Here is an 18,748-nt window from a genome sequence, read left to right as displayed (position 1 = left end):
CTCACCTGATCTTCCATGGACACAAACCATCACAGACAACACCCAAACTGCCCATCCCTTTAGCTCTGACTGGTTTGATTGTTGATTATTGTAATTCTTTTAATTCTTGGATTGTTTAATGATGTTTTATTGTAGTATGGATTGGGGGGAGGGAATTAATGGGATGTATTTTAATTGTATGTTGTATTTTATACTGTGTTTTACCTGATGTTGTAAGCTGCCTCAATCCTACGAGGAGAGGTGGCATATAAATAATAATAATAATAATAATAATAATAATAATAATAATAATTATTATTATTATTGCTGCAATGCCACAATAACCTTGCAAGGTAGACTAGGCATGGGGGCAGATGCAGGATTTCATGTCCAGCTAGGAAATGTGATAGCCAAATGAAGATTTAAACTATTGTAGATATATTAGAATATGTGAAAAAAAATCTCATTCTTGGTGAGAGAGGCTGTTTCAGTTGGCTGTTAAGAAATCACCAGCCTCCTTGAAAGTTCTTGCCTCCAGCACAAGAAGACAGAGTTTGCTTCCTGACCCCCACTTGAATGACTGTAATTTGTACAAATATGTCTCTATGCAAAACTACCATCTTTCCCCTTTGTGAAGCAAAGCACACACCATCAGCTAGCAAAGGAATAATGACTGATGGATGAAAAATCACACAACCCATACAATGTATCTCATTATTTAAAGTCCCTGCAAGAAGGCAGCAGCTATTGTACCTTTGCATAAATAGAGAGAAAATTGTGTTAATAGAGGAGAGAGCTCTTGCCGAAAAAGGAAGTATCTCACCTTATCATACAAAAGGAGAAAAAAAAATCAGTATTCTCATTCTCATGTACACGAATGAGGCAAGCAAGGATTTAATGCTTGATTTGAATTCAGACCTCTTGGTTTCTAGTCTAAAAGTCTAACCATTAGACTGAGATGACATAGATTGTGCACACATGTACACACTTGCCATTTGCCAATCCACACCCTCTTGCTCTATGATAGTTCCGAACATACTTAAACATTTATCCCAAAATATGGGTCCATACTGTCCATTTTTATCATGAAACTACAGGAGAGTGTTTACTTCTTTCATTCTGTTGTTGTTGTTGGATGATGCTTTGTAGGTTAGGGATTTATAGGTCAATGTAAATAAAGATCCTTGTATAAACTACCTGGGAATTGAAAGGCAGACAGCTAGCAACTTTTACAATGGAATGCCATCTATTTTTGATTGTTTACTGGTTTTAGACAGGTTTTAGATATGAGTTTGGGTGAAAGAATGTAAGGATTACAACAGATTCCTTGGTGCCCACGTCTCTGAATCACCCTCTCAGAGAGATAAAGACAGTCCAATGGAGGAGATTCATGTCAAATAGTTATATGCAATATGTCACACTTCTTATATTTCTAGTAGCTTGAAGAATACTTATAAGGGAGAGATATGCTGTTCCTTAGGCTGCACCACTTGTTTGACACCACTTTAACTGCCTGGCTCACTGTTGTGGAATCCTAGGATTTGTAGTTTGGTGAAGCACCTAGAGCTCTCTGAAATAGAAGGCTAAATATGTTTTTTAAAAATCCTACAAAATCCAGAATTCTATAGGATTGAGACATGACAGTTAAAGTGGTGTCAAACTGATTTATTTGTGCAGGGCACACAAGGCCTTGGATGAATGTATCAGAGCAAAGTCTATTGGGAGGTGCGGGACTGCTGCTGTAACCAGCAAACACGAAAGTGGAATCTACCAGAAAGGTCAAGATTGTATTAGTAAATCAACTGGGATTAAGAAGAACATTATTATTTTAAAAGGTTATTCCCATCATGTCTTCAACTGTCAGCATTAATGCTATTAATTCCAGAGGTATGGGTTTTAATGAATGATAGTTATACCTTGGCTGAAGATGCCAAATCCATGCAGCCACTGGTATGGCTATTTAATGGTCATGGTGGGAAGACTGGGCAGCACACATTGCCTCTCATACCTGATGTAGTTCACTATAGGAGGTAGGGGAAGAAGATGTGATAATGTCACCCAGTCATTATCTAGTGGCTATGAGCTAATCTACACCTGATTATCAGGGGTTAACCTACCATTTAGGATAACAGGTTATGTAAGATTGGGAGAGATACCATTTATCTATCAAGCTTTCATGTTCATTGCATAGGTGCAAAAAATCTCTGAGAGAGGCTGATCCCTGAAGAATCTGGAGACCTCTGCTTCCTCAGCCATGGTCTACCTCTTTGTCAGTGGTGAAGGACCATTTTAGTTTAGGGACATCTGGAATTTTTGTTATGTTTCTAAAGTGGTTGTCTGTTCCAAGGTATCTTTAAATGTAATCTGATTCTTGTAATTTTGTAACTTCTTAAGCTATTGGTGGGAGAAGCATGCACCAAGATGTAATACCTCAAAATATAATTTGTTCAAGTTGTTTTCCACTTATAATGAATAACCACTTTATACTTGGAAAATTGGTTGGTGGTAGCAAGAGGGCACCCACCATGATGAGATCTCCTGAGGCACCAGCAAAATTCCTTTTGTCTTTAGATGGGAGATGCCAGCCAGAGATGCTAGTGAAACATCAGAAAGAAACTCTTCTAGAACATCGCCACATAGCCTGAAAAACCCACAAAAAACAATAGTTCCTTGGTCTAGTTTACAAGCAGACAGGGATGCTGTTGGTTTAAGGAGACTAGACTCCTCAATAACCTGCCACCCTACTTGCCTTGGCAACTATTGAACCTTCTCAGTTCGACTCCCATCGATTTGAATCATGATTTATGGTCAGTAGAGTATCACTGTTAGCAAGGCCTTCTCTATTGCACTTCTCTCACCTTTGCTTTTTAGTTCTTGTGTGTGTGAATGTATGTGTTGTGTGTATGTGCCGATTATTTTCTTAATAAAAATACAAAAACCTATTTGGATTTCCTTCTGGAATTCTGTATGATTTGAAACTGGTATAAACACGGTTGGTTCCAAGGCTGATGTTGCCCTGGCAAAATATTGTTTTATTTGAACTATTAAAATTCCTCCAAACCATATTAATTTGTGGGTGCCCTCCTGGGACCCCCAGCATTTTAGGTAAGAAAGGTTATCAAGGGGGTTTCCATAGGCAAGAAGGGATTTTAATCCTGGTCTCCCAGAGCCATAGAAGATTATCAGACCAGTGCCTACCATGGGGTAAGTGCTGGTAAATCGCCTCTAAAACATTGAGGAAGCATGTGTGCGTGAAAGCCTGGCATGCTTCCTAAACGTCACTCCCCTCCAGCATCCCTTAATTGTTTGGGGAGAGGCAATTTCCTCTGAATGGAAACTTTGTGTTCAGAGGAAATTGCCTCTCCCTGAATGATTCAGGGATGCTGGAGGGGAGCCGACAATCCCGTGACATTTAGGAGGCATGCCAGGCTTTCACACACACATGCTTCCTCAATGTTTTAGAGGTGCTTTACCAATGCTTATCCCATGGTAAGTGCTGGTCTGATAAACATTCAAACCACCACACTCTCTTTCCTCCTTTGAAAAATCTCTTTCTTAAACACTCTGTTAAGACTTGGTGTGCTTGATTATTCAGTACACACAGGTTGTCTTCTTCTCCAGGAACAGGGAAGGAGGAAGCAGTTTTACTTCAGTTTACTCATGCCTCTGTCTCCAACCTGGTAAGGGTAGAGAAGAGGGTTCAGGGAGCACATGGACAGTGGATAGGAGCTGGGTGCTCCTGATGAGGGTAGTCTTCTCTTCTTTGCCCAAGGGCATAAGACAGAGGAAGAAATTTAACATCTCTGCAGTAAATTACAGTGGGAACAAGAGGCAGTCCTCACAGTCCAGCAATTTCTCTTCATCCCCATTCATCACCCTTCATCATAGCAGCACACCTACTGGGCTTGGCAAGCTGCCTGGAGGGTTGTTGGTGTGTTGTTGTTTTTTTTGGATGGAGTACAATGTAGCCTAAATACCAAGTACTAACTTGGCACCAGACCACATCTGATCTTGGAAGGTAACCAGGGTCAGCCCTGGTTAGTACTTGGGATGGGAGATCATCAGCAAATGTCATGTGCTGTAGGCTATATTTCCAAGGAAGGAACTGGAAAAACCATTTCTAAGTATCCCTTGCCTAAGAAAACCCTATGAAATTCATTGGTCTCCATAAGTCAGGAACACACATAAACATGCATACCTGAAGGCACATATACACACATGCAAGAGGCTAGGGAATAGCCCATGTACCTCATTGCAAAGAGGACACAAGTGTGTGTAAAGCTGTGTAAGAAAGATTTATTATGATTCCATTCTATGAAAGAAGGGGAAATCATATAATCCTATGGTTTCATTGCATTTGTTTGTTCAGATGCTGGATGGTGTCTACTAGCTGATGCCCCTGAGAAGATGTTGCCAACTACAGTGGTGCCTCGGGATACGAAATGATCGGGTTACGAAATTTCCGGGATACGAAAAAGTTGGATTGGCAAAAACTGTTTCGGGTTACGAAATATTTTTCGGGTTACGAAATTCATTTCGGCGCGAAATTCAAATGCTGCAAAGTGCAGCTATAGGCTTTCCAGTGCTAACGGAAAAGTGTTTCGGGTTACGAAATTTTCGGGTTACGAAAGGAATGGCGGAACGAATTAATTTCGTAACCCGAGGCACCACTGTATTAATAGATTTTGCTCCCAGTCCCATTTGTCTCTGGGAAAATAAATAAAATGCTTCCCAGTTTTTCCCAAACATAAACATATGTATGTTCCATGTCTGCTCTATATAGTTTAGACATAGCAGGAAACAAGGATGTGAGAGCTGTTTTGTTTCTCAGTGTTTGGGAAAATAAGTTTCACAATCCCATATAATGGATTCTGGGAGTTGTAGTCCAAGAAGTAACTTTCCCAAGCTCTGGCATCTTCTTGTATTGACCAAAGGTTTTTTGCTTTGCTACTATAGCATGAAGATTTTTTTTTTGTCTTAAATGGTTGTTGCTCATGTTAAATGAAAGGGAAAACAACAACTTTCCTTTCCCCATTCCCCCTTTGTCTTCAAAAATGTCACCATTGCGTTGTTTTGCTTAATGTGGGGGAAAGTGAGCACACTTCATTGTGCTTTAACATTCCCTGCAGCCACACTAGGTGGTTCTAAGATCCCTCCAGTTTTAATCTGAAACAACATTTATTAGTTCAGCTCTGCTGCTGTGAGACTGCACTGGGAACCATCATCCAGCAACTCTGTCCCCCTTTGGTGTGCAGACATTCTTCATTAGTGCCAATTAATGGGCAGTGAAGGGAAAAGAAGATCCCATGGTATTTATAATCTTCATTTCTCATGCCAGCACATTTGAAGAAAGTCTCAGTGTTTCCATAAAGTGTATTGCAAAGTTTCTTTTAGCAGAGATCAACAATGGAAATTAAACTTCCAGCATTCTCATCCTTGTTTAAAACTTTATTGTGGAAATTGTGATCCGTGGGATTAATTCATGGTTGTTGTCAGGCCTATTTGTTCATAAATATGCTTTAACGTGTTCCTACACAGAAACACCCTGTTTCTTCCCAGACCCGGGGCTAATACCTATGTAGGCTGCATCTACACTGTATAATTAATACAGCCTGACACCACTTTAACTGCCATGGCTCAATGCTATGGAAGTTTGGGATTGGAAGCTTGTGAGATATTTGGCCTTCTCAGTCAGAGATTTCTAATGCCAGAACAAACTACAAATCCCAGAATTCCATAGGATGGAGCCATGACAGTCAAAGTGGTGTCAAACTGGATATTTCTTTTGTTGAAAGAGAGTTTTATGTACTACCCAGCCTCTCCTGTTACCCTATACACTGTATTGGTGTGCTGCCATCAGGGGTTTTGGGAGATGCTTTTCCACTGCCAGGATTCAAATGGTAGTTCAATCTGTAACTAAATGTGCAACAGGAATTAGGGTCACCCTGAGTTTGATTTCAGAAAGCAAAATCAGCTGATCAGCTAGTCTTGCTCACACATGTACAAAACCCAGCTCACATTGTATTTCAGAATCTGAATAGCTCAGTAATTTTTTGTTACCTATGTTAAAGATCTGAGCTATGAAAACAACCAGTCTGAAACTGTGCATTCTGCTGTTCTGAATAACAATGTAAACATCCACCTGTAAAGAGATTTTTTTTACCACCCCTATATCTTATTATGTGGAGAAAATAAGCACCACTTATCCATGTAATCCACAGGTATTTACAAAACCTACAAGAGATCTGCCAGACATCAAAGGTCAATTGTTTGACATAATTTGTGTCCCCAGTGTTTGCTAACAGTTGTATTGCAACATGGGTTTTTATCAAAACTGCACCCACATCCATATATATATATATACACACACACACACAGTATATACACCTCTTCTTTTTTTTTCTCATGAACATGAGGATTTCAAATGACATGGTTCAAATACTTAAACAGGCCTTGGCACAAATTGAGTTATCATAGATTTGTATTAGCCAAAGCACCCTGAGTCAATGTTTCTTCTGTCTTCTATCACAGCCGAACATTTAGACTTATTTTTCACTTTTTGTCATATTGGAAAGAGAAGATGTGAGTTGTAGAAACTGTTCTTTACAACATCAATTACCTGTTAATAGTGGAAGGTCAACCAAAGCTTCTATGTTCTAATATGAAGGTCTTGTCTTTTATTCACCGGTATTGCTGTAGCAATGACTTGAAATTCGGTTGTTATTTTTAAAAAAACAGATTGCACATACAAGAAATCATATTATTTTAAAGAAATAATAGAGAGAATAGAATGTAAATACTGTCTCAAAGGCATTGCAATTGGTTGCTTAAGCTGAAAATTGCAGTCTTTAAAGCTCATTATTTACTGTATTGTAGCCGTTTATAGACAGGCATATGGTTATGTTATTATTGTCTTATTTAAAAGTATATTCTGTAACTAATGACTTAAAGCCTGGTTTTTTTTAGGGTGGTATGTATGTTGAAGCATAAATTGTATAATAATTGTTCCTTTCAAAAAGCTGCATATGCATCAACTTTACAAAAAGGCAACAATTCGACTCATACTTATAGCTACATTTCATAGCAACACTGAATTCAATAGGGCAGACATATTGCTTGAAATGACTGAGAAATCTAGTCTTCATAAACAAATTGATCCAAAACATTCTGTCACAGTTCTTGGCTCAAAGGGAAAACGGGGGGGGGGGACTTTTAAAATAAACATTTTGAAAGAAGTACATTTAGAACATTATATTATATTATGAGGCAGGGGGTTAAATACTCATTTAAATATGAATGATGTGAAAATGTTTGATCCTGACTTTTAGAGAGCAAAGGAGTTCCATGGTGCAGTAGAGACAACATGGTAGGATGATGCAGCCAGTCCTCTTCCAATAGCAAGTGATAGTGGAATGAAGAGTAGTGGCAGAACCTTGCACGGGTCACTACTTCTGCTCTTTGTACAGTTGCTCATTGGCTGGAAGAGGCTGACCACATCCTGTAGCACCCTCCTTGTTTGCACCACAAAGGTCCATCACTGGTGTTAAAAGTGGGTTTCAGAAGAATGTACAGTTGCTGAAATGGGGTGATGATTACGAAAGTGAATATGAAGCCGTTTTAAGGTCATAATTGCCTACCAGGATGCTAGGCATTGTTAAAGATATTGGATGTGGGATAATCTGAAACATACAGATTCATTGTGGGGCTGCATTAGGGGTCTTTGGGGGGGGGTTTCTGACAGAGTCTTCATTTTTAACTGCTTGTGGCAGACAAGTGCAACATAGTCCTCTCCGTATTAGGAATAAATGTGCCTGTTGAATTTGGCCACTTTAGATGATTCAAGAATTTCATTTGGTTCAGTTTTAGAATATATCAGAATTTACTATGTTGATAGGAATAGGATTTTTTAAATAAATAAAGGTGAGTGAAAGCAAACTAAACTAACCTATTTGCCATCACTACTACCCATCCTTCCTCAGAACATTTGTTGTACAGTGGTCTTTTCCTCTTCCCACACACTCTCATGCTTTCTACACCTCTTCTCTTCTTTGGTGGTTTTTAAACAGAGGCTGGAAGGCCATCTGTTGGTGCTTTGATTGCATGTTCCTGTATGGCAGGGAGTTGGACTGGATGGCCCTTGTGGTCTCTTCCAACTCTATGATTCTATTATTCTTCTTTTATGCATTGTTATATTTAAGGCAGGATGATTATTAGGGGACAGCCAGTGCTTTCCCCAAAGCTTGTTCAGTTTTATTCTCTTGTGTGTGTGTGTGTGTGTGTGTGTGATGTTTTTTTTTTTTTTCAGGAAAGCCTAAGGCTATTATTTCAAACCATACAGCCTAAAGGCAACTGTATATAAATGTATGCTGAAGTGGCCAGGTAAATGGCACTTCAGTTTCTGTTCATTTATTCTGAGTGTACAGTAGATCAAGGTTAGTGATATTCACAAAAATTTTGCAAAATCTTTTGAAAGGGTTGGTCTAAGATCAACAGTAGCTAACTTCATAAGCTGAGATGACTGTGGGAACTGGGAGGACAAAACCTACTCCTGCTGCGATTTGGCTGTCAGACCATCATTCTTGTCTTGCAGCTCAAAAATATAAGAAATGTTTGTTGCATTGTTAAGGAATTGCCATCTCTGAATACAACAGTGTATTCATCCATGTGGATTTGTTTTGGGTACATCTCTGGTTGCTACCCATCAATCAGTAACATTCACACGTTTCTTCTGCTGCACATTTATGAGCTGGATAAAGGCAGTGAGGTCTAGATATGGAATGAATATTTGAAAATATTTTTTAAGATTGTGGAAAAATGTGTTTCTTAATTGTCAGGAAACCTTGACAGGGAGAATCCTGGACTGACAAAAATGCCACAATTCAGTACTTATTCTGTGAAAAATGTGTATAGGCGGTTTTTTGTTTGTTTGTTTGTTTGTTTTGGTGCCATAGGGATAGAAATAATATTTGTTGTATATTTCACAGTTAAAAACAGGTCTTCTCAACAATCAGAAAAATCCACTGAGAAGAATAATAGACAAGGAAATACGTTGCAGATGTTTCTTCCAGTATTTGAAGATCCTGAAGTGTTGTAAAGGAATTATTTGGGGTAGGAACACATGTGAGCGTTTTTGTGGTAAAAATCGTGTTGTTGTGAAGAAAAACAATTAGAAATGCTCTAAATGGAAGGTGGGGAGTTATATGATCTCAAACATAACCATATGAAGGCAGGTTTCCCTAAGCAATATTCCCAGTTGTTACTGTAGTATGTATAAAGCAAGAGGCAAAAGGAAGAGGCAGAGGACAGAAAGGTACATTTCGACTGCTCAGATGAGACTGATCAAACAAAGCATCTAGACCTTTGAATACTGACTAAAATATCAGACCAGAAGATTTTTGTGGGCCATCTCACGCTACACAATTATATATTTTGATTCTATTTTAACCACCATAACTGAATCTTATGGTTTTGAGAGGGCATCTCATCTGGGGTCAGTTTGGAGCATTATGTCACAAACTGGTCCCAGATGGTGACTATATGCACGAGGCCAAGTCTGGTGCAGCACTGCATTGTTGTCCACATGGCCAGCTGTGCCAACACAGATGCAGCCCTGTTGGCCTGTGTTTCTCCATGCTGCCACTAGTTTGACAGTAAAGCAACTCTCTTTACTAAACAAGAGCCTGTAGAGGTGCTATTGCTTCTGCTGAGGTCAGAATGGGGTGGTCCACCATGGTATCAAGAAGGAGGACATCACTGCCTGTGAGGCAGTGGCAGCAGTGGTTTCAAAGAGAATATATATCTTCTTTCATGAACTGCTCAACACAGAGTAAGAGAGATAACAAAGTGTTTAGTTTTCTGTGAGTTTTCCAGGCTATATGGCCACATTCTGGAAGAATTTATTCCTGATGTTTTGCCTGCATCAGTGGTTGGCATTTTCAAAGGTTGGTGGCATGGAAGTGTGTGGTGTATATTTACTTGTGTGACCCTTGGTTGGGAGGAAGTGATTTACATCTTAATCTGTGGGTTGGTCTCTTGTTGAATGGCAAGACCTCATAGTGGGAGGATATGCGGAAGGATGTTTGTGTCTATTCAATTAGTAATCCATTGTCTGTGGGGAAACCCCCCTGACCCTGGGTGGTGTTCATGGGCATGTATTGAATCTTGATTTTGGTATTTTTCAGGTAGCCAAATTTTGGCGGTTTACAGACTGCCCCTTTTGGCAGATCATGGCCTCAGCTACCACAGCGGCAGCCCTGACGCCCCTATCTGCCACATAGAAAGGACACCCCAAGCCCCAGGACACCCCAACAGTGTCGGGGAAAGGGAGAAAGGGGCCACTCAGCCCCTTTCTCCTTTGTGTCGCTGACACAGCTGTGTAAAGGCTGCGCCAGCGACACAAAACCAAGAAGGAGCTCCAAAATGGAGCTCCTTCTGGCGCTGCGGAAAGGGTGCCACAGGTGCCCTTCCGCAGCACCAGGATGTCACATTCGCGCCACTCTGTTTGGAGGCAGCACCCATGTGGACAGGGCGACACCATTTTGTACGTACTCTGTACGTACTAGGGTTAGGGGCGTCTAGAAGAGATGCCCCCAGGCAACCCTAGTACGTACAGAGTACGTACTAGGGTGCTCATTTGTAAAGGGCCTTTGTTTACTTTTAATGTTTCTTCTTTCAGTGTTCAGAAACACTGAAAGTAAATAGAGTTTGGCTACCAGTCCAGAAAAAAACACCAAAATCAAGACTCAGTATATGCACATGAGCACCACCCAGAGTCAGGGGATTTCAGGTGGAAAGTTAAGCAAATGTTTAAATGTTTCTTGTTGGAGTTGATGAGGCTTAGCACAGTGGCTGATGATAACCAAAGCTTTCCAGGTCTCTCTGCGGATGAGTACATCCTCCAGAAATTAAAAAGCATTTATTGTTGTGCTTGTCACTGTTCATAAATAGTTCTAATTTACAAATACCAGAAACATTCATATGCATCCATATTATTAATGTTCTTGCCTGTGGAGTGATCTAGGCCCTCTTATTTCCTTATGTCCTGTGGAATTTTTCCCTGTTTATTTGAATGTCCTCCTAGCCAATTTTCCACCTCCACTTCTCACAAACCAAAAAAGTACTTGTCTTTAGTAATGCCGATGAACACGAGGCACCTTTGACATATTATATTATCCATGGAATACTCAGCAAGCACTTTGCCCCAATAATGTACACTGAGGGCTGGTGAATCATTTCACCTGACTATATATTAATGATGTATTCTATGAAAGATAGCTGAACCCGTGCACTTTTAAGCTCATAATGGGCTGAGCTGAGGGAAAAGGAAAACACTAACAGGATGAAACAGAAATTAGCACAGGACCTGAGTTGTAATCAAGTTTCCACAACTGGATAATGTAAATAAGTTGACTGGATAGGTATGCTGTGAGTGATTGAGGAGCACATTCTTTTCTGTAGAGATAGGGCAAGTGGTAAAAGAATTCATCTCAGGGGGAAATATACACATACGGATTAAGTTTGTAAGGAGAAACAGGTATGTGTCTGTCAGAGCACATGAATTATTGTATACATTTCAAGCTATGATTAATGATGCCATGGGAGTTCCCTGTGAGAATCCTAATACAAAATGGCTTAACCTACATCATAGTCACATGTATGGATTGGAATGTAGTTACTCTAAAGATTTCACACTTCTCCAAATTTAGGGATGCAATTCTCAGTTTAAAATGTGTATCTTTACTAGGTCCCACCTGCTAGATCAGTCATTTATTCCTAAGGATGACTCTCCTTTTCTCCAAGGAGCTCTTTCTAATCGTACACAATTTCCTTCTCAAAATGCCTGGACCCCTTTGTAGTTCAATGAAGGTGCCTCCCTGAGATCAGTATATGCATTAGTAATACAGATGCTTTGTGTAAAAATTATATTCAAATACAATTAAATTTGTATTTAATTATGATGTACATACATTTCAAATCCAGAGCTTAATGCAGAAAAGCTAAACAGAATGGATTAAAGAATGAACAGTTGGAAGTACTGGATCAGCAACAAAGTGATCCATCCCTAGATAGAAGTCAATACAAAATGTCTCTTTAGGATTGTACTTGCATGGAAATAGCCTAATCTGATTGGTATTTTGTGTGGAGAACACTCTACAGTCACATTTTAATTTGCTGGACAGCATGGATAAGTGTCTAGCACTTTTTGTCATTTTAGGAGACAGCTATCATTCAGGTTTCCAGTATGTGTTTCTTGGGGCAAGAACCGTTTCCTATTTTCAGTGTCAATGTGGCACCCTGACACTTATGATTTAAGCAGGGTTTTCTGTCTTTGCCTTTAATAGAACAGCTGAAAGGACACTGAAAATCTTACAATGAAAGAAAAAACTTTCATCAAACCGTATATTATAAATATTACAAGCAAAAATGTGGGCTAGACAATGCTACTGTTAGATGGATTTGTAAATGCTTGACTGGCCAAACCCAAAGAGTGCTCATTAAGGGCTCTTCATCCTGGAAAGAAGTGATTAGTGGGGTGCTACAGGGTTTTCTTCTTAGACAAGTGCTATTCCACATCTTTATCACTTGGATGATGGAATAGAAAATCAAATTTGCAGATCACTAATTAGATAAGAACATGCTTATCAAATTAGGAGGGGTATCTAATACCCCAGAGGACAGGATCAGAATTCAAATTGACCTTAACAGATCAGAGAGTTTGGCCAAAATTAACAAAATGAATTTCAACGAGAATAAAGGTAAGGTACTGTACTTAGGGAGGAAAAAAATAAAATGCACAACTATAGGGTGGGTGACATCTGGCCTGACAACAATATATGTAGAAGGAATCTAGGAGTCTTAGTACATCACAAGCTGAACATGAACCAACAGTGTGATGCAGCAGCTAAAAGAGCCATTGCAATTCTAGGCTGCATCAATCTGAATTAATTCTTAGATAAGATGACCAGGGAATACTAAAGTTCTCCAAACAGGATTAGGCAATAATCCTACCTGAAACCCTGGAGAGCCACACCTAGCCAACACAGCAGTACTGGATTAGATGACCAATGGTCTGATAGAGTGAAAGGCAAGGCTAAAATGCAATGGGTAAAGAGACTATTAGGTGAGCAGAGGGAGAAAAATGAGGAGGAAAATTGGTTAAAAGTGAAGCATCAAAATAATGTGAATGTGTTTTCAAAAAGTGCTGAAAATCATTGGAGAAGGAAACTGCTTTTCAACATCTATCATAAAGAACACAAAACAGTATACAAATTTGACATCTTTCTCTTAATCTCCAATGCTTGTGTGTTCTATGCCTGTGGAGGTAGATATGAACAAGCCTGAGGAGCATCTTTTTTTTCTCCCAGAAGAACAAGAGGTGAGAAGACCAAATCAACCCAGTGAGGACAGAGCATATTTGGTGGCCATTGAACACTGATGGTTTAATTGGGGAGGAAAAAGCTGGCGAAGAGGAAGAAGACTAGACTGGAGTGGTTGACTTTCTATGGAACAGCACCTTGTGCTTCAGCATTTTGTTACACGGGCCCACCCTCTCCTTTCTCCATATCCCATATCTGCTCTTGTCCTTATGAAATACAACTTTCCTTTGCTATTTATATTAACAAAAATAAATTGACCACTCTCACCTTTTCATTTCATGACTATCTGAAAGGGATCGGTAAACCTAACTCAAATATTTATGTGATCCTGGTCTCTTTTCACAGTACCAGCTCTTTTTCTTTTAAATGAATGGCACAGATACTCCCCTTTTAACACTGGAAATGGTCATAAATGCGTGCTTCATAATTTGCCTTATACAGAACTGAAAATCATGGAAATTCTCTGTGTGACCTTTCTGTAGGTAAGTGGAACAGAAAATAGTAGATATTTCTGTGAAATATGCCCAAGGAAGCTGATCTACCCACACATAAAATCCCTGTAACTGTTACTATTATAACCCATAGGTAAACCTTTCTCTTTTCAAATCTCATAGTGGTGTCATTCAATGATGGGGTAAGATAAACATTATTATCTATTCATCATTATCCTGCTATTCATCAGTAAATACCATATGCCCATTACACAAAGTCTCTCTAGTGCTATGGTCCTTGATAAAAGAAACCTCTCAATAACAAAAAACATATATTTCAGTGAAACTCCCACTACAAATAACCTACTTGTTGTTCTATCAGCACTCTATTTTGTTGTTGATTTTCCTGTTTTGAGGCCAAGGTTCTGGCAGAATGCTGTCATATCAAAATGTATTGATTGCTTGTTTTCATTGAGGATATTAAAAGTTTGTACTATTTCCATGATGATAAGTTAAACTATGCATGTCATTGTCATTGCAAAACTACTGGGACAATTTTGCCAACTCTTCTCCCACTGCAACTTTTTTGTCTGAAGGGTATTTTTTCTCAGAAGATTTTTTAAATTCCTTTTTTGTTGCTTTATGTGCCCACTCCTGGCTTAACTCACTGGCTGATTGTAAAACTTTGTTTTCAAGGTGCCTTTCGGACTGCCAGAAGCTGGAAGTGGAATGACAGGAGATGGATGACTCCACAAGCCACCCCATGGCCTTCTAGTACAGTTTCTGCGAATCTACTCATTCTGGCCACTCCTGGACAGGAGAACAGGGACAATGAATGCCAAGCAGATTTTGAAAGCTGAGATGTAATTGAACCTGCTCCCCTGTCAGCTTAAGTTTTGACTTTGGGGTCATTGCTTGTTTTGTTATTGTAAAGACACTAGCAGAATGGTCTTTGAATGGTTGACATGTGCATGTATAAATGGCTTCAGGAGAGCTGAGACCTTCCAGAATCACATCCCCCGCCATTTTCATTTGTTTACATAGCTGTAAATCTTTGTGAAATGTTGTGTTTTGATTATATAGATGATCTAACCAGTCTGCCTCCATTTTGTGTCATTTTCACTGGTATTCGGCCATATTAAATGTTTCAGCCAGTTCCCACATAACCCTGAGATAATTTTCAAGAGGGAGAGGACCCATAGAAATTCACATTAATTTCCATATACAGCTTTGCTCATTAATTTCAGAACGTTCACTTTGACATCCTTGCAGTTATATACAGTAAGAATCACATTATTCTGTACATAAGACTGAGCTGAATACATTGGAAAAACTACACATTCAAATAATTCTATATTCTAATTAAAACAGAACCAAAAAAAAAAAAACAACCCTCAGTTGGCTTGACCTTAGTTGCTATTCTATTTAAATAAATCTATATTACATTAAATTTGATGTAAGAGAGACCAGCATTTGAGAGTGAAATTATTATTTCATTTGGTTTCAGCATTAGCCTCTTAGTTTTACAGGTCCCAGTTGTTTCAATCAGTCTGTGCACACATACATTTTGCAGGTCTATGTCCATAAAGATCACAGTGTCTGAAAACCCCATTATGCACTGGGGTACTGCATTACATTTTCAGGAACAGGGAATTAGATTTGTGTCACCCCTTTAATGACATCTCCACCTCCGAGCACCACTACCACCTTTTCTCCCCTTCTCTCCTGTGGACTGACTTAAAAGCCCTGCTTGCACAGAAGCCTATTCTCAAACCCCTTACAAACCCCTCACCAGCTGTGAACAGTTTGTTTCCAGTTGCTAATGTTCAATGGTTTGATGTTTAAGATGGTACTTAAGATGATGTTCAAGAGGAAGTCTGCATCAAATCTCCCTCAACCACTATATTAAACTTAGCTTGAAGTTCTCTAGAAAGATGCAGTTCAATGTCATGCCCAGCCTGGAGGATGACTTGGAGGAGTCAGAGGATGAGCCAGAGTTTTTGGGTTGGGAAGTCTGAGGCCGGCCCTAGCTCTGTTGTAGCAGAGTCTGTGGCCTCTCCAGAGGTTCAGCAGCCAGGTCTGCCTGGGGCCGAGGTTGTGGACATAGAGGAGGATCAGGGGACTGTGCTTATCTTCAGGGAGTATCAAGCTGAAAGGGAGGACCTTCAAAGGTCATGGTGGCTTTATCAGAAACAAGTTGATAATCAGACACACATGAATGCCTGCTGCCTGCCTATTTAGGTAGCTGGATCATGTGTGTCTGGTTGCCAGTGATTATCTGACCTTCTTTGAAGAAAGACTCTGGCTCCCGTGGTTTTTGGACCAAACCCTTGCTTCTTAGACTGCTCCATTGTGGACCTCATTGCATGGGCCCTGGAGAATGGGCCCAGCACAGAATGGAAGGGAGCGGGAAGGGAACGGAATCGGGATATCATGTATTTTACTGCACATCAGAATGCCGCCGATGCCGCCAGAGGTCCCCATTCCATTCCCCATCCATCCCACAGAGGCCGGAAGTCCCTATCCTGTTCCCCATCCATCCCACAGAAGCTGATTTTCAAGAATTGTTCAGAACATTTCTCAAAAATTGGCCTCTGTGGGACGGATGGGGAACAGAATGGGGACTTCCGGCAGCATCGGGGGCATTCTGGTGTGCAGTAAAATACGTGATATCCCTGTTCTGTTCCCTTCCCGCCCCTTCCGTTCTGTGACGGGCCTGTTCCCCAGGGTCCATGCGATGAGGTCCTTTGTTTGTGTGTATGTGTTTTGGTTGGCCTAGGTGCAGATGCACTGTAGAATGAAAGCAATCTTACACCACTTTAACTGCAAACATATAAACATTAAAAATACAATGAAATGAGCAATAGAATTAAAATCAGTTAAAAGCTTGACTATCAATACTAGAACTTTGGATACAGAAAAAAAGAAGTAGAAGAATCAGCTCTTTTCCTGAAGTGCATCAGCAGGACAAACAAAAATCTTTTTTAACAGCAGCATGGCTTAACAACATTTTGTTCCACAAAAACACCAGAGCACAACTCTCAGTTTCCAGCATTAAAAATGAAAACTACAATAAATAGTGCAGCACTTTGGAAAGGTCCTTTCCCCAGAGCCATCAGCACTCATAAGGCTGCAGAGACAAACAAAAAGGGTTGCTAATGGAAGGCAAGCAGGGAGGGTACTAGTCTAACATCTCCAGGAAGGTATTTTCAGAGCTTGAGAGCAGTCGTGGATAGGACTTTCTCCTGTGTTTTCTACCATTGTTTCTGTGAGGGTGGCAGGACAGACAGAAGGGCCTTCCTACAAGATCTCAAAACACACACAGGTGCATATGGGAGAATACAGTTCTTCAGTTAACCTGAACCTGGGACATAAAGGGCTTTATAGTTTATAACCAGAATATCCATAATCATACCCAGAAACAGATAGGCAAACAGTGGAGCTGTTGCAATAGCAAGGAAGATATCTCGTTTATGCCATTGGAGAAGAGTACACATGCAGATGACTGTGTAATGCATCAGACAGGAGGATCTAGCAGTCAGCCTAGGCACCATATTCTTTGTCATCCATTAGAGTCACATGGGCCTCCAGATGTTGGAATACAATTCCAAGCATTCTTCACTGTGCTGATTATGGCTGGCTGGTGGGATTTGGAGTAATCAATCTACAGGGCCACATGGTTCTTACACTGTTGTAGTAGCTCATCTGGGGAGGTCACTGCTAGTCTGCTCTCTTGTCTACTTCAGTGGCAGCATGGCAGTCAGACAACTTATATAATTATTATTAGCAGCTCAGTAGGTCTCAAGTAGGAGTGAGGAAGAATTTTAAGTCCATTTTAGACAAAAAATTACCAAAATGCTCAATTTCCTTCACATTCGCCTAGGGGAAAAAGTTTAAAAACAGAAATATGAGAAACACGAACTGAGATTCCTCCATCCAGGTTCAAGAGCTTTGAATGTTTGTCACTTAAAACGTTGAGTTTTAATTCTTGTCCATTCGACCACATTAGTGGAGAATTGTCGTTGCCATCTAACTTTCTCCTTTCCTCCAAGTGCAATAGTGCAAATGCAAGAGAAATGTGAAGAATACACCACAAAATTAATTGATTTCTACATCTTTAGGACAAAAAGGACAATTCAAAGGCAAGAGAAATCAAAAATGACATATTTATCTCTTATATCTGACAATACCTGGGAAAGTTACCTTTTTGGGACTGAAACTTTCAAAATCCTCCAGCCTGCATGACCACTTGCTATGTTGGCTGGGGGATTATATTGCATATTCAATAAATAAATAAATAAATAGTTTCCCCCCAAGTTCTGGTATCAGGTAATAATGAAAACCATCATACGTCCAACAAGTCTAATGAAACTTTTAACTCAAGCCTGATTTCTCACTCTAAGAGCTTGTTCCCACTTAGGATTTGATACAAATTAAAATAAAACGTTTTTAATAAAATCGAATTAAAATAACACAGTTGTTATCCCGCTTTCAGAATCGCTTTATTCATCGTTCCCATCTGCTTGTTTAATTCGGATTTTTTACCTGCAAGCGTTCAGTAAGCGTTCTCACTTGGCATGAAATAGGTGTTTAAATAAAGCGATTCTTCTCCTCCATACCTTATTTGGAGTTGTCAATCAATACTACGTCAGAATGACGTAACGTTAACTCGCATTAATCTGAATCGATTTATCTGTGACATCGTTTCCATCTCTGTGACCGTTTCTGATTCGATTTATTTTTGGCGGTTTTTTTTTAAAATGGACCAATCAAGGCACTTAAACGATCAAACGTCATAAGCGCTGTCTGCCTTATTATATACATTTTCCCTCTGAATTTAGTAGGAAACCCAAGCTCTCTCCAGAGGAACTATGGGATAGGTTTTCCAGGGCAGCATCCCCGCTTCATGTCTCCTCAGACAGCCAGGCAGAATCCCTTCAGAGAGCCCACAGAGATCAATGA

The sequence above is a fragment of the Sceloporus undulatus genome, chromosome 4 (genome assembly GCF_019175285.1).
Source record: "Sceloporus undulatus isolate JIND9_A2432 ecotype Alabama chromosome 4, SceUnd_v1.1, whole genome shotgun sequence".
In the NCBI taxonomy this organism is placed as follows: domain Eukaryota; kingdom Metazoa; phylum Chordata; class Lepidosauria; order Squamata; family Phrynosomatidae; genus Sceloporus; species Sceloporus undulatus.
This window is presented reverse-complemented; position numbering follows the sequence as displayed.